Source organism: Lynx rufus, unplaced genomic scaffold (genome assembly GCF_022079265.1).
Source record: "Lynx rufus isolate CCGP_SWC_20201006 ecotype Redwood Valley unplaced genomic scaffold, mLynRuf1.p SCAF_5, whole genome shotgun sequence".
Classification (NCBI taxonomy): Eukaryota; Metazoa; Chordata; class Mammalia; order Carnivora; family Felidae; genus Lynx; species Lynx rufus.
Genome location: NW_025814867.1, coordinates 24,695,093 through 24,709,832, shown reverse-complemented (window position 1 = coordinate 24,709,832; position 14,740 = coordinate 24,695,093). Strand labels below are relative to the sequence as shown.

The 14,740-nt window shown below is 43.0% G+C and overlaps 1 protein-coding gene across 6 annotated transcripts in view; it reads left to right on the top strand.

Annotated features, from left to right (window-relative positions):
• The window catches only part of PLCL2 (phospholipase C like 2), a 189,921-nt gene that overhangs the window by 130,906 nt on the left and 44,275 nt on the right, over positions 1-14,740 (top strand). The window lies entirely within an intron of this gene.

The window sequence follows — 14,740 nt, the reverse complement described above, 5'->3', positions numbered from 1 at the left end:
AAACGTCTATTTCAGAATTGTTTTTGAGAAAATGCAATTCTAGACACTTACTTGAACTATCTTCTGGCATCTTTTCTTGGGCAGTAGGGGTATATTCATTTCTGACCTTTTATGTCCCTAGTTATGAACTGGAAAAGAAAATTTTAAAGGTGTTTTTCCACAGCCTTTTGAATAATGAGGTAGTGATTTTTCTCCACAGCTAGATGTGGGTAATATATAACATTTGACACTACATGAGATTTGAAGCCTATGTTTTGTTGATATGTACATTTGACCTCATGCTCATGAGAGAAATAAAAATCAGCCCTGCGTGTAGATTCCTTATTTCTTGTTTTCGTATGAGCAGGAGTGCACACCCTCAGCCTCACCAAACCTCTCTAGTCTGCACGAGCCTGGGTGGTGACTGCCCCCTGCACACGGACGCCTCTCTCGGTGGGGATTACAGAAACTGTCACTCATTCTCTTTTAACAGCTCCTGTTTTTCATTCTGTTCACTTTTATTCCCCCATATTGTTGTAAAATAATTAATGCCACTCACCCCACAGAAATAGCCACCTTTAATATCAGAAATCTGATTTCATGACCACATGAATTTATCAGGAATAAAAATAGCACCTAACAATGGCTTTGAAGTCTTTTCTAACTTAATTGGGGCATTTTAAATTCCCAACCATAGGAAAACTACTCTCACGGTAAACTCAGTGGGTGGACGATATGATGTGTTCAGAGTTAAGTTGAACTCTACAAGCTTAATTACCAATTAACTTAAAAATAACATGTTAGGTAGTTTCAAATATTTATTTCCCTACTACATTTAGTATTAGTCACATCTTTAGGGCTAAATGGTTTAGATTTTTATGTGGAGATTTTATATAGGAAATCCTTTAGCAACTTACAGAAATCTTTAATTCCAGTATTTTCTTTGATACCAGCTTTGATTATTCTGGTTTTCTTTAAAATTGTGACACTCCCTCACTGCAGGATGGCCGTGTGGAGTGACACCATCTTTATATCATCATATGGGCACCAAATGATTTTCGCTTTTAAATCACTTATCTGGTGCCAAAAGCAAAAACAAACAAACAAGTAAACAAACCTAAGAGATGTAGCTATTTGAGGATTTAACTAAATGGTACTAGCATGGTACTTAACTGATTTTTAGTTGATTGCCTAAAACGGAGCTCTCTGTCTTTGCTATGAGTCGATGGAAGTCTTTGACCAATGTTAGGATTCTCCATAACCAAATCTTTCCTTTGCTTGCATATATCATAAGATACGTTTATCCTTTTAAAAATACTAGCTGGACTTGATTTTTTTCATGGTCTTGGATAAAATGTGCAAGTAACGTATCGAGCTATGTTCTCCTGAAGCCTTTTCGTCCAATATCACCAAATGATGCATCTTGTAACGTGTTAGGGCACAGTTGGGAAACCGTGGCCTGTGGGCCACACTGGCAACCGCCTGTTTTCATATGGTCTGAGAGTGAAGAATGGTTCTTACATGTTAAATGATTGGAAAAGATAGAAAAATGATACCTGTGTGACTTGCTAAAACCATTTGAAATTCAGATTTCAGTGTCTGAAAACAAAGTTATATTAGAGCACAGCCACATCCATGATACATTTTCTGTGACTGCTTTTGTACCACAACAGCAGCAGTGAGTCGTTGAGACAGAAATTAAGCCTAAACCTAAAAGCCTAAAATACCTGCTGTCTCCTCCTTTGTGGAAAGAATTGGCCAACCCCTCAAAAAGAGGATCCGGAGAAAAAAGTCCCTAGGGTATTTTAATGCACTGGTTCCTGTATTCACTTTCACCAGTTTAAATTATAATCCTAAAGGTTTTCTTTTTGTTTTTTAAAATTCCGTGCTCTGCGCACTTTGAATTTTGTTCCAAAAGAACATCATCCTACTTGTTAACCTGGTTGGCGGAGAGTGCTGCGGTGGCTTGAGTCCCATCCCGGGAGAGCGGTGAGCCCCTGCAGCGGTAATGCTCACTTAGCATTTTGATGGGGAGGAGCCTACAGACACCAGAGGCACAAACTGCAAGAGAAAAGCCAGTGACAATTAACGTTTGCTCTGATCGCTTCTAGTGCTCATGAGGCAAGTACGCTAGGTCAGTGGGAATGGAGACAATCCACGGAGTTTTGTGTTATAATCCAGTAACATGTGTAACTAACTTCACACGTAGTGAGCATGTTGTCCTGCTTATACCGCCTGGTAATAAGGCATTAAAAATGAGCCAAGGAGGGGCACCTGGGCGGTTCAGTCGGTTGAGTGTCCCAACATCGGCTCAGGTCACGATCTCACCGTTCATGAGTTCGAGCCCCGCGTCAGGCTCTGTGCTGCCGGCTCGGAGCCTGGAGCCTGCTTCGGAGTCTGTGTCTCCTCTTCTCTCTGCCCCTCCCCTGCTCATGCTCTGTCTCTCTCTGTCTCTCAAAAATAAATAAACATTGACCAAAAAAAATGAGCCAACGAATCCAGTTTAAGTAGTGCTCCTTTTATCAGTCAGACCAAACCTTTCTTGTCAGGGGAGGGTGTAGGGGTGCAGAGAAGGGGGTTTGGGTGGAGTTCCCAAGCAGGCTCTGCCATCTTCTCTGAAAACACCTGGATTCCTTCTCCCCTCCCTGAACAGGGAGCAGGGCTCTCTCTCAAATGATAAAATCCAGGCTGTGTGAACCACCTTCTATTTAAAGCTGTCTCATCAGGGAGGGGATTATAAAGGGTGCCGGGGGCGGAGACCAAGCCTGTGAAGCCCTCTCCCACCGGAGGAAATGGGAAGGCTGTGCCGAGGGCCCTCTGTAGCTTCCCACACCCTGCTGGTTCATGCTGTTCATTTCCTTCTCACACTCACTGCAGCTTGTAATTATGCATTCGTTGGTTTGATTTCTTTTTTTAAGGTACTTCTCTCCCCCGCCCCTGAATCGGAGCTCCAGGATGGCAGGGACAGTGTGTGCCCTGTTCACCGCTCTGTCTCACAGCAGAGCCTGCCACAGAGCGGGCGCTCAAAGTTTGTCTATGAATGAATGGATGAAAATGACCTTGCTCTCCGGGACACAGATCAGGTGTTCTTACCCTGTCTCCCTGCCCCGCAGTGCCTCCATTTTCCCAAACTTGGCTCATTGGTACCATCACCAGTGGTCTTCCCTGGGATGTTAGGTTTGGGGACTGGCCAGGGGCTGGAGGGTAGAGCTACCACTCTGCTCTTCCAGGCTGTGTCCTAGACGGCAGCCCCCATGTCCTAAGGCGGTGAGTGGAGCCTTCCGTGGGTCCAACAAGAAGAGGACGCCTGAGATGCCTGGGGCGGGGGGGGGTGGGGGGAGGGCAGGCTGGAGGCAGGAGGCTCAGGACTAGACCTGGGGGAGATGGGAAGGCAGGCATGAGAGTCCCCCTCCCCAAATCATGTATCTTTTTGTTCAGAGCTTCAACTCTCCCCTGCCTTTTGCCAGAGGACTTTGCTGTGTCTGAAATTCCCTGCTTAAAAAATTCATATGTCCTAAGAGGAAAATATAGCAGAGTTGAGGACGGGAGGGGAGAGCCCTAGTTGTTGACCCAGCCAGACAGGAGAACAGCTTGATTCAGTGAAGCCAGCCCAGGATGGGGACATTGCTCATACATATGTAGTGTTTTAGGATTTTACAAAGCATGCTTATCCATCGATTGTCATGTGAGCTAAGCAGGTGGGCATAGGCTCCTGGTGGACCAAGCAGAGAAGTACTTGAATGCCACACAGCTACCCTGTCTCTCAATTGTCCCAGCCTCTTCATTGCTGACATTCACTGCCCATGCTTAGGTGTACTACACTCCTGTGCTCCTGGGTGAAGAAACCAGACTCTGCCGAAAACACACGCATGCACACACACACACACACAGTCCGCCAGCTCTGGCCCCACCTTGGGAAATTCTTGGCTTTGTCCTTATCTCACCTGCCATGGTGAGCTGAGTGAGGGCAACAGGTGCCCAGCAGAAGACAATGCCCTGGTGTGTTTTGCAAAGGGCACATCTCAATGAGTACAGACCATCTGGGCAGGTGTGCAGGGAATGTGAATACCTGTGCACAAAATTCTTCTTATGTAAAGACCCCGCGACCAGAATTGGGGAATGAAGGAGGAAATATAGACCCTACACCCTCGGAAGTATATGAATGGGCTTTGGGGTTGGGGGTTGTGCTAGCAAAGAATATGAGCCCTGATGATGAGATAGTCCCTGCCTGGTGCTTACTGTGTGACTGAGGGCAAGTCCAGTTCTTTATCTTCAAATGGGTATCACCACCTCAAAGGGTATGAAATTATATGTAAGTAGACCAGACCACAATAAATTCTCAATAAATTGAGAATTGAGTCATGATCATGTTATTAGTTTTCAAACGCTAGAAACCTGCAGCTCATGAAGCTGTAAGACCTTTTTGTCTGCATATTTTAACACCACTTCAGAGCAGCAGCTTTGCTGCATGGCTACTCCAGTTCATAAAGGCAGGGTTAGAATTACAAAGTGAAAAGCAGAAGGTAAGGTCTCCCACCGCCTTACTAGGCAAGCTGTCTGTCTTCTCTGAAAGGGGAAGACAGGGGAACACGTGAGTTATTTGGTCAACAGGAGAAAGAAATCCTGGGTTTATACAGTAAATACTCTAGTAGCTGGCTGACTGCGTTCTTGTCTTCCTGCTTGCTCTGTCATTCCTGGAATACTGTGGACACTTCACTGTGCTAAAAAAAAACAAAAACAAAAACAAAAAAAAAAACAACCTGCTTTTCATTACAGAGAAGCCTCCAATTGCTTTTTTCTTTTAACTAACGTCTGTACTTAGTCACACAGACCTGAGAGAAACTAATGATACCTTACAGTAAAACTATGATTGAATTACCTTCTGTTAATTAGGAGTTTCTAGATCACCGTGATGCCCTTGGAGAAAAGGCTTGCTATAAGTAGACAGTAATAAAAGTGGTACGATGTTTAATTCTAATTGTATCTTTTGAAATTTAATTAATGTAGTAATAATTGTTTTAAACAAGCATGTCAGAACTCAAAATGGTCCTTGGTGACTTGAAAGAGTTAATGTAGCATCCAGAAGTTCCTAATCTTTCTCCGGAAGTAGCTTGCTCACTGAATAATTGGGTTTAACGAGCTCAAGTTCCCCTTTCTTCCTGCAGGGATGATTCTGGCCATGTTTTAAGCCATTCTTATCAGTTCACTTTTTATGCTCTCCATCCAAGATGTAGCCTCTGAACTCACTATCCTGAAAACTTCCGAGACTGGAGAGCTACAGTGGTGCTTTGCCCTTCTTTCCGGCTTTGCAGGCATTTACTGGAGGCAGAAGGAGCAGCTGACTATGTAGACTGCGTCCCCACTGGACTGTGCCTGGCTGCCCTTCAGGCCGAGGCCAAAGTTCCTTTGCAAGTTGCTGAGTCCCTCTGTACTCCTCTCCCTTCCTTCTGTCCTGACCACAGAGGATACTTGAGCACAGGTGCACTTAGGTATCGTGCTGAGATGGTCTGAGGGTGTCCTGAGAGCATATCGTTATTAATTTAGGAAAGTGGGAGATTTTTTTTACAGCCTTAAGAGGCTGACATGACCCAAAGCCTGGAGAGGGTAGGGTTTGTGTGTGGGTCTCCATGAGGCAGCCATGGTGCACGATGACTCAGCCTGTCGAGTGTGAGAATATCGTGAGTCTTCCCACAGTAATCATGTAAACACCAAGTGATGCTGTGTAGCACACCAGGTTATTCTGTGACGAGTATAAGGCTGACCATAACATGGAGAGATAACAGCATTATTATAATTTAAGTGCATTTGAACTTAACTATATATGTGTTCTCCACACAGAAAAGTACAGCACAACATATTATTACAGGAACTAGTAGGAATTATTGTATGCTTTTTCTGCATAGTTTTATAATTGCATTGGAGTTCCTTTTTGGGAACCTAGCTTAGGTTCTATTTTGTTGCTTAATTTTCAATGATTTTTGTCTTCTTAGAATATTGTATTGTACAAGGACCAGAAACAGCACAAGATTAAAATTCTTTTCAACTTTTTGAAATTCTGTGTACTTCCTGAAGCTAAAACTATTCAGAAGTTTCAAAACTTTGCCAACAGTTTAGAGTAGGATAAACATTTAAAATCTATACACTGGCTTTATAACTAATCTTTTGATCTGTTGGAACTCTAGGTTTTTCCACCCTCCCCCTTTCTTTCCCCCAAGCTATTTTGCACAGTGTTGCTTCTCCAGCTCGCCGTCTATTTAAACATGTTTAGGAACATATGGAGACCTGTGGTAATGCTAAATCCCCATTAGTCTAGAAATAGGAATGAATTCCTTTTAAATCCAAGTTTGGTTGTAGCTTTATAGATTATTCAGTTGTCTGCATAAATTAAAATGTTCTTATCTGATTTAAATTATGATTTTTGATAAGATCAATCACGCTGGTGCATTTATTGTTTTAATTCCTCTGAGCTCTTCCTCTGTGATTTTGTCTTTTTTTTTTTTCTTTTATTCCTCTACATAGTGCTCCTCCCAAACCCAGTTTTCCCTTTGTGATGTTTTCTCTCCTCTGCTCCTTTCTCCTCCCTCCCAGCCCAGCAGATGTGTATTACTAAGGACTTCTAGTGGCTGATATTGGAAGTACTGCTCAGAAATCCCCACACATGTCACATTTGGGCCCTCCTTGGGTACCTGGTGGCACAGCAACCACTAGAAAGCAAGAACCTAGGGCAATAACTTGGTTGTTTTGACTACATGACACTATTTATTTTCATGAATTTTTTACTGAATCCAAGTGGTATTTTAGGTGAGTACAGGAGAAACCTATATTGCTGTGTGTATAACAAACATAATGTCTTCGTCTTTTGTTTACATGGTGATTCACCTCAGAAACTGCAGTTTAATTAAAACTGGAGGTTTAATCTGTGAAATGCAGCCCTTTCTAAGTGTTGTAAATGTGATTCTGTATTAAGTGAAAGTGAGAAGTGGTAGATGGAGACGAAGATTTGTGGTTGAGGAGGCTTTATATCGTGTGAAAGTTCAACTAGATAGCTACACATGAGATGGTGTGTTACTTTACAGGATTTGATCTGAAATTTAGTGTATAAGAGATTTGTATTGTACCAGTATTTAAATAAAAGTTATCTACCAGGGGAGCCACATTCATTCCTGAGGCACATACCACCCTAGCTCTGAAGTGAACTTTATGAAAAAATCAGAGCATGTTGAAAAGCTAGAGAATTCTTGGCTTCCTGAATGTGGACCCTGGGTCACTCATAACTCATAATTCACTCCAGATTTATATAGCACTTGACATCTATTCTCTGGCCAAAACTAAAAAAAAAAAAAAAAAAAAAAAAAGATTGTTAAAATAGTTGGGGGCAGGCTTATACGATGCCAAAACCATGCTTTGGTTGAATCTCATAGAAACTGAGAGTCTAACTGCACTTCACGATGAAATTGCATGGGAGATCTTGAAAAAAAGAAATTTCAGAAAGATTTTGAAAGAATCTCCAGTAGTCCGTTCGACAATAACACTTGTTGTGAAGACGCAAATCTATTTGAATGTGATTGATGCATTAAGGAACAATTTTAACCTAAGTCAAATTTTGTGTTTGTGTGTGCACAGTTTTGACCGCAGGAAACCCTGGTGAGCCTGGAAAAGTACACGTGGCTGACCTGCGTGCACATCCACACCTCACAGGGCACCCGGCTCCCCCAGTTAGTTGAATGGGCTTCTAGCTGTGCCTGTCCACGCCTGCTGTTACAGCCTTGCCTCAGATGTCACATCACCTTTCCTCCACTTCCCATGACCCACGAGCTGCAACCGTCCTACCACCCACTTCCCAAGCAAACCTCAGGTCTTTTTCAGGGTCAGGTGCCACGTGCACTGCAGTAGTTTTGCATTCCTTAACCATTTAACACATGTGGAGCCGGGCTATCACTTTTATTCAGTTCCTGTCTGTTTTAAATATGTCACTGCAAACTTTTTGAGTGCTGGGCCCCTAACCCCATTTTTCCCACAACCTTGTGGTTTTTACTGCATAACTTTTTGTAGTGCAGTGATTTTTAGGAGCCTGTATGTCCCATTATAGCAGAACTATGGGTACTGCAATTATATTCTCCACAGTTACCAAATGACCAAATCCAGAGCTCCTAATGCTTAGCCCTACCCTCCTTCCAGAAACTCTCCTCACACATCTGTAAATGTTTAATATCCTCATTCTGTTCCTTCCCCTCTGACCACTCCTGCTGTGTCTCTTACATTGGTTCTCTCTGCTTATTAATTTAAGTGATCTGGAACAGCACTGTGATGTTTTCATCTCATTTATCTTTAAAATCCCTTCCTCGGAGATGCATACATGTTTTCATCTCAGCTGCCACCTCTGTGCAGAACATTCCCAGTTCTCCAGTGCCAGAACCAAGCCACCACACGAGTTTCCGATTGCTGCTGCACATTTTCACCATTGTGACCACCAGCTCAGACCAACCAAGGAGGACCTCCACATCCTAGATGAGTGAACAGTAGGAAAGACACTTTGGAAACCGTGAAATGCTTTACAGCTGTGGATGGGTTAAGTTTGTCTTATCTGTCTAGTTGCCTCTCTAAGAGGAAAGAGGCTTTGGCTCGTCCTCTGTGCCCACAGCACATTGGTCCCTGAGTCCTGCTCTGTCCCCCACACAGTCTCCCACTCTCATCCTTTCTCCCCAGCCCCTCCACCACCTCCTATGCCTCTCCTGCCCTGGCTTCCTGCCTGAGGCCTGTCCCCACCTTCACGCCCTCGACCCTGCATTTCTTCCTGCACCTTTGGTCTCTGCACAAAGCTGAAAGTCTGTACCCCATCCAAGCTGACCCTTCTCTCCTTTTCTAACCACATTTCCCTGTTTTCCTCTAACGTGAATGGAAGTGCTTGGAGAGCTTAATGATATTTTGCATTGATTCGTATGCTGCCCGCTCCCCACCATGCCTGCAGGGGAGCCCCATATGCGACAGTAGCCACCGATGCTCCTCTCTCCGTGTTCATTAACATTCAGTAGTGGTTTTCATCTGGCAGAGCTTTAGGTCCTTTCTATAACTTTTCTATTATATAGGTTTTTTCCTATACTTTTCTATGATTTGCATAGTGGAAAATGTGGAAATAGAAGTGAAGTTTCAAGAGGAAACGGACAAATTATTCTGGAAACTGTTTGTTCTGTGGAAAGTGTTTTCATGGTGACCTTGCTAGAAGGGACAATGGCCACAGCCATTAATGACATGGCATACCTCGGCCCCCGGATGGCGACCAGCTCTTTGCAAAATGTGGCCAAAGCCCTCCCCGGCTCACACAAGGGGCTGGGTTTAACTGTAGCATGCTCCTGGGCAAAGACCCCCAGGTGATATAACTTTTACACCCCCATTCAAGTGTGTGACTTTTATATTATTTTCAAGTATTAAAAGCTGTGTTGCCTTTTCCAACAGTAACTTCGTAAATGGTTTGTCTTCCATTAGTTCAACTTTGTGATATTTTGCTGTGCTTTGAAATTTTACTGAAAGAAAATGTTACCTCTGAATTTCAGTTTCAAAGTCTCGGATGCTAGTGTTCTTGTATTTGATTTTAAAGTTCTTCAGCCACATGGGAATAATTATTGTAAAGTGTTAAAAAGAAAGGTAGTATTGTTAACTTGGAGAGAGATTATTTTCAAGAGCACAGAAAAAAGAACCAAAATTTACAGATTCCTGAGGGAGTTTCCCTGTTTTCTGTCCCATTCTCAGCATTAGGGAACTGACTTGCTTTGTAGGGCTGTGTAGCACAGGGTGACAGTCCTCCAATGACATTGAGCGTTAGAGACTCCACACAGATAATTCTGATTGGGTGGAGAACTCTGCTTTGGACTGAATTAGTTGGTCTTCTGAAGACCTTGATGCTTGATTCACATTTGCGGTTCTGTTATTTATTCCTAGAGTCCTGAGAGGCAAGCTGTGCTTTGGTCCAGTCCTCCCTGGGTCTTTCCTGAGCCTGGCGGTACCCAAACCAGGGTACCTGCCACTTGGACATTCACTGTCCACTAAGGCCTGCCATCGATCTCCATGACAGCTTTGGAACCCGGGAGGTGTTCAGAGATGGGGGCGGGTGTATCGTTTCTCTTGCCTCTCCTTTGGCAAGTTTGAGAATGATGCTCAATTACTTGAGTTTGTTGTGTGTCACATAGTCACAGAACCTGTGTTAAGGAACAAACGTTGTTTGTTACCTAGACATTCCCTCCTGTAAGAGCTTTAGCACTTCTCAGACTTTGTAACTTTATTTAGAAACACCTACAGCAAAAGCAGCCGCGGCGGCCGTGTGTGAAGATGGGGACAGGCAAAGCCAAGTCTTATGAGGGAGGCATTTTCTGTCTGAAATGGAAGTGAAAGCACAATAAAGGGAAAATTCTAGAACTCAGAAGATGTTATTATTGTTATTATTAAACTTCTTTCACCCAAGGACTTGAAATTATTGGCAATTTTTTTTTTTTTAATTATCAAAATCTGTGTGCCTGGGATGAAAGGAGATTTGGTGCACTGTCCAAAATTAGACATAAGATCCTTACATAAAACTGTGGACTTGCCTGTCCTGAAAACAGAATTTTCCTACTTGATGTGTAAATTTCAAAGCAAAAAATAAAGAAGCAGTCTATAGAAATTGAGTGAAATAAACTGTATTAATACAATAGCAGTTTTTATATCCATGCCCATTAAGTGGAGAAGTTTGCCTTATATTAACATGGGGAGTTACTTTCAAAACAGAACATTCTTTTTTTTTTTTTAATCTTTATTTATTTTGAGAGAGAGACAGAGTGTGAACAGGGGAGCAGCTGAGGGGAGGGGAACCCAGAATCCAAAGCAGGCTCCAGGCCCGAGCTGTCAGCACAGAGCCCGACACGGGGCTCGAACTCACAAACCGCGAGATCATGACCTGAGCCGAGGTCGGATGCTCAACCGACTGAGCCACCCAGGTGCCCCAAAACAGAACATTCTTAATGAAAGGCATTTCTGGTTTCTGTCCAGCTTAATAAAATACGAACTTCTATTTGCCGTTAGTTGAAACTTCCAGCTTTTCATCTGTTTGAGTCCTGTATTAAAATCTTATATTAGACAGGGCTCCTGGGTGGCTCAGTCGGTTAAGCGTCCGACTTTGGCTCAGGTCACGATCTCGCGGTTCGTGAGTTCGAGCCCCACGTCAGGCTCTGTGCTGATGGCTCAGAGCCTGGAGCCTGTTTTGGATTCTGTGTCTCCCTCTCTCTCTGACCCTCCCCCATTCATGCTCTGTCTCTCTCTGTCTCAAAAATAAATAAACGTTAAAAAAAAATTTAAAAAAAATCTTATATTAGAGTGGATCAAATTTATGAAATGGATTTCTGGGCTATGTGAAGTCTATAGACTTTCCTAATGCATTGGTTCCAGAAATGTAGGAGTTACTGGTAACTGGACACTAATATAAAATCTGTTAGCAACAACTACACAACTACACAAACGCATCTTGTACTTCATAAACAACATGAGCTGTCCGTGCAGTAAGTCGCTAGGGTAAGGGGCAGGATGATCTGATTGCTGAGCCAAGACCCACACCTCTGCATTTAAAAGGGACTGATGGAAATGCATTTGCATTAATGTAAATAATGCTTCTAAAACCAACCACTCTCCTGGGCCTTGCATTATGTTGACATAGTAATGTCATATATACAGAGAAAATAAGATAATTTAAAGCGGTTTCTCCCTTTGACTCATCTCTTGATATCGCTCCCCATGTATTTGCTTTTGTCTACTCTGAAATGCTTATTCTAGTAGTTTCATGTTAAACATAACTGATTTCTCTCATTTATGATTTCTCTTAATAATGAATTGTTAAGTGGAGCCAACCAAATTGTTTATTGTTGTCACTTTTGAAAGATGTTTTCCCAACGCACTTTACAGAAATATTACTTAAAAAGAAAATTCAGGGGTAAAGTCAGTAGCTGTGATTGTACCACCTAATGTGTGTAGCACCTGTCAGGAGTTACTAAATTCCTTTCTGCTTTCGTAGGTCTTTCTGGCTGGACTGCCCTTTCCTCATCTTCATTGCGCAGTTGCTACTCGTATGGCAGGGCCGGTCCCAGTGCTGTGGAAAAGCAGAGGCTTTGAGGTCAAGCAGAATTCATTGTTTCCTAGGGGCAGTCCCTTTGCCCATCTTACCAGAGGACCTTGGGAAAGTAGCTTAACTCTCAGGTCTAAAGGGTTCAATCTGTAAAACTGACACCGTAAAGACCCACCTCACGTGACTTTTGTGAGCATTAGACGAAATAGAAAGCACCAGGTATGCACCTGATACAGAGGAGGCGTTGAATTACTTTCATTTTGATTCCTTCAGCCAACACTTGTACTATTTATAACCACAGCTTGTTATAAAGCAGCAGACCCAGGCAGAGGTTGGTCCCCACTAGATCTAATGGCACCCCCATGTTGTCCCTGCTGTATCCTCAGTGCCATGTGCTCTACACTCGGTCCTAGTTGTCCCCTGAGTGAAAGCAAGAAATCAGCCATCTGGGTAGGTAGGTACCCTGCCCTCTCGGCCTGCTGGACCCTTAACTTAGGACACCTGTGGGAGCTCACGGTCCTGAGGAATACCTGGAGGGGCCCTTTCACTCCAGAAGAATTTACACAGGTACTGCAAGAGTTGAGATTAATGAACTCACTCTGTGGACAAGAACTATAAACTGTTTACTACATATTAATGTATTTATAAGTACTTACCCTAACTGTAAACATGCACCCTAAAACTATAAAAAGATATAAACTGGCAGTTCCTCCTCCCCAAGGAAGTGGTGAAAACATTTAGTAACAGGTGTGGCAAGATGAATCATCTCTGCTAAGGTCTGGGGATATGTTTTCTTCCTGCCTTCTCTAAGTTCCACTGATTGTTTACTGTTGTGCTTACCTTCTCCAAGGCTGGTTCCCTCCAGAATACCCAGAATACCCCTCTCGTATGGTCTGCAAATGCCTGCTGCTGTTTACTTCCAGACCTGAGAGGAACGGCTTTTCACTGGGTTTGCATTCTCCACCCTGGTGTGTTAGCCACCTTCATATTTTATATACTGCTCGTAAATAAGGGGTGGAGAGTGTATTCAAGTCTGAGCCACAAACAGAGCGTCCGCACGACGCCGTGACACCACCAGTAAGTACATCACTGGTGGATTAAATATCCCGTCCACCTACTTAGGGGTATTTAACTTTGTCACAACCAATAGCCCACGAGCTACGATGCAGTACTGCATTTTGTTATGATTATTGTTTGCTCATAGTCTTGGGTCAGCAGCTATTCTTTATTCATTCATAGCACTTAATTCGGGGTCCCGTACTCAGAGAGCCTCGGTAAATGATTATCCCAAGAATAAAGGTTTGCTCCTTCAAGTGTTAGAGAACACAGGAGGCGGGTGAGCTTCTCTCTCCAGACCCTTGAGATGGATGTGCTTTCCTTAAGCCCTGCATGTTTTTTGTAGCTGAAAGGTGCCCAACTATGTAACCTCTGGAGATACTTTACACCAGAAGATGCTTCTAAGAATAATAATGTGATTTGTTGTTTCTCTGAACTTCATCACACCAGGCTTTTCGAGTAAAACCAAAATTAGTAATGGATGTTTGAATCACTGCCAGTGAACTTATGAAGGGAAGGCATGCTCGCTCAGCTCAACTTGGGCTACCAGAAAATGCTCTTCCATGACCCCTGGGTAAATGGGGAATCCATTGTCTCATCTGTTTGCAAGTGTCTTCATTGTGTCCGTCATGCATCCTTCCATTTAATCCTTACAACGTTATAAAGGTAGTATCTTTTATAGGTACTCATTTTATAGGTAGGAAGTTATGGCTCCATGACATTTAATAAGGAGATGACACAGCTAATGAACAGCAGAGCCGGGATTCGAGCCCATGTAAATCTGTGCTTTTTCTGCGCCCACACCACCCCCAGTAAAAACTGGGGTTTTGACCACCTTTCCCCCACAGGGCATCTGTATGCATAAGCCTATGCTTAATACTGCTGTTTTGTTCTGCCTTCCCTCTGTTATTGCCCCTGTGCTGCCTGTCTGCTTGAGGACCAGGTTCATTTCATTTTTCTCCTTTTTCCTATTTGAGTGATAGAGGCACAGTTGGCCAGTTCTTTGACACTGAGCTAGCTGTGACAGCCACCATCCTTGCTTGAAGAAGTCCTTGCTTCTTCATATCTCTCATTTGGCCTGACATCAAAGCTGAAAAAGGTTACTGATGACGGTATGAACCTTTTCAGTATGCAAGTGATGTCATGGTACAAATGACTTTATATCGGTGTAATCGAGTTCTTAACTATTCATTTTTATCATTGCCTGTTCAATATGTCAAGCTGTAAAATAGACTATTTTAATTTACAGGCATGACTCAGATTTTGAAGAGTGAATGTGAAAATCATGAATTCTAAAGTGCATCCTCTTCCAGTAGGCTGTGGGCTTTTTGAAGATAGTGGCCATATCCTGTAGGTCTCCGTGTCCCCAGTTCCTGCCCTGGGCCGTGGAAATGCATGAAGGCATGAATGAACACCTTCATTGGCCTTAAACCTTTTGGTGTTTACTATAATTTTCTTAGAACAGTGGACAAGTTGATTAATGCTTGTGTGACTCATTTTAAGAATCTGGTATACTTCTTGAGAGGCATGTTGATTATGCTTCGGTTTAAATAAGTGTAACTAATCAAAATTTGGTGTTCTTTCTTTGAATTATACAAATAATCCAACCTACATATATTT